The 2,500-nt window shown below is 44.6% G+C and overlaps 1 non-coding gene across 1 annotated transcript; it reads left to right on the top strand.

The window, feature by feature from the left end:
- The first annotated feature begins 702 nt into the window (after positions 1–702).
- LOC143306182 (5.8S ribosomal RNA) lies at positions 703–857 on the top strand. Its single transcript, XR_013063649.1, has one exon. It is a non-coding gene; the product is annotated as a 5.8S ribosomal RNA (ribosomal RNA).
- Positions 858–2,500: the final 1,643 nt, after the last annotated feature.

Genomic DNA, 2,500 nt, shown 5'->3' with positions numbered 1-2,500 from the left:
TCTAGGAGTGGTTAAAACTGAGAGAGTTGAAACTACGATGTATTAGAACGAGCAACCGTCGAAACTTTGTTTTCGCGACGTTCTTTTCGTCGCTCTCGTCCCCACGCTCCTACGCTTTGGTTGTTTCTTTGCCATCCGTGTTGCGATAAAAAGATTTCTCCATTGTCCAAAAAGGACGGATCGAGATTCCTCTTTCGAGAGGGAGAGAGAGGTACTTGCGGGTAACCTGGAATCTACGAAACACGCACCGTGGTAAGATTCGTGCGTCCGCCTGATCGATGTGTGTTGTTTACGGACCGGCTGAGAAGCGACGATAGCGAGTCTTTGAAAAACTATGTGTCCATTAGTTAGACCGATCGTCGCCGGCCGTGTGTCTGTTCGAATCTCGCAACCCACGATTCAGCGACAGGACGCGCGCTCGCATTCCTTGTGTGCGTTCGTACTTTTCAAGGTTTTTAAATGTACTTTACGCCCGACCGTCGAGAGGAGCGTGCCACTGGGCGTTTCTCCGACGGTTTCCGTCCTTGGACGCGATCGTGTCGTCAACGATCGAACAAACAAACAAATACGTTGGCGACGCCCGAATTCGCTCTCCCGCACGCGCCGGGTGGGAGAGTGATGTGGGTATCGAATGTGATGCGTGTTAATAATGAAAATAACACTCTAAAGATCTAAAGAGTTTGAAATACAAAATTTTACGATTACCCTGAACGGTGGATCACTTGGCTCGTGGGTCGATGAAGAACGCAGCTAATTGCGCGTCAACGTGTGAACTGCAGGACACATGAACATCGACATTTCGAACGCACATTGCGGTCCACGGATACAATTCCTGGACCACGCCTGGCTGAGGGTCGTTTTCTTAACAAAAGACTGCTTGCGTTTGCTTCTCGAAAAAAGAGTAATTCATTTCTTTCTAAACATCTCGCCGTCGTTCAACGAAAGTAGAACGTTTCGGAGCGGGATTATCGAACGAAATTGAAAGAATGAATGAACGATAAACAAAGAAAGAGTCGCAACGTACGAGCGATAGTTGGGCAGTTCGTCGGCGTTTGTCGTGGAAACGATGTGACGAAAATCGCAACCGATACACTAAATGCAGGCCGTTAAAGGAGAGAAACAAATTTCGAAATATCTCTTCGAACTAGCGCAAGTGCGTCACGGCGCGCGAGTCGTTCGTTAAAATTTATAAACGACCGCCCGTGAAAGCACCGAGTTCTCGGAAGATAATCTATAAAGATTCTCCATCCTGCTGGAAGTTATCGGATCGGCGCGATTGTTCACTTGTAGAAATCCACGCTCCCGACGTTGCCAGAAACGATATTTACGAAAGGTGTGTCAAAAATAAACGAAAGAAGCTCTCCTATAAATTTAGAAAAAGCAAACGAGTGAAATGTTTGAGATGATAATTTGCTGAAATGCAAGCTCGAATAGCCCCAGGGTTTCGAATGATTCCCCGCGCTTTATACATCTCTCTGTTTACAAACGGTGTATAAATGAAAGATCGCTTCAGATGGGTCGTCGCTGTTTGACGCGCGATGCTGTTCCTTTTTTTTTGTCTGTCTGTGCGTTTAGCTTCGCTAAACAAGTTAAATGGTTAAAAAGCGTCGAAAAAGCGAATACACACGCGACAAGACAAATCTAACGAGTAAAGGAACGCTCCGCTCCAAGATAAAAATGGTTGTTTACAATCAATACAGCGTTTCGGTACCCCTGATCGTAGTCTGAAACTGTGTAACAAAAGAGAGGAAAGCGAATGGTGAAGGAACTTCGAAGCCTCCGTGGCGTGGCTAGAACTTGTGATAAAAGTATGTTTGCAGCAATTATGCATGCTCCCGTTAAAACAGCATTTCAATGTCTCGCATGGCTTAAAGCTCTAGGAGGCTTCAACATTTAGAATACATACGGACTACTTCGTTTGTTAAAGATAAGCGAAGACCGCGCGACCATCGCTCGGTCGTCCAGTCCTCGAAAGTTTTGTTGCGTTCCAAAGAAGAGACAAATGGGGTTTACCCTTGCGCTAAGGGGAGAAGAAGAGAAAAGCAGTTGTTAAATCTAAGAGGTGTGTGGAGTACATCGCGTGTTGGTTAAAATTGTTAAATGAAGTATACGCGAAATGTTCTCTCGCTCTTGCTTTTCCTCTTGCTTCCGTGGCGCTCGAAAAGAAGGGATGATAAATAAAGAAACCTATTCGAAATCTCTTGTGGAACAAAAAATAATACGGACGGACGTTAAAATTGAACCGAGACGAAATGGATCGTCTTGCGAGTTGTCTTCGCTTTGAAATTGTTAAAAATTGATAAAAGCAATACGACGAAGCTGCAGTCCGCAAAATGTTTGAAGCAAAAAGGAAATAACACGAAAATTATGGGAACGTCGTGTCTCAACTTTTTTTTCCCTCTTGTGCTCGTTTCATCGAACGATAAATACAAACATTTTGAAACGAGAGAGGAGGAAAAATTGAATATGCGAAAGGTTGATTCACGCACAGTTTCTCTAC

This window comes from Osmia lignaria, unplaced genomic scaffold, assembly GCF_051020975.1.
Source record: "Osmia lignaria lignaria isolate PbOS001 unplaced genomic scaffold, iyOsmLign1 scaffold0001, whole genome shotgun sequence".
NCBI lineage: Eukaryota > Metazoa > Arthropoda > Insecta > Hymenoptera > Megachilidae > Osmia > Osmia lignaria.
The sequence above is the reverse complement of the archived record's forward strand: the minus strand, read 5'-3'. Positions and strand labels throughout refer to the sequence as shown.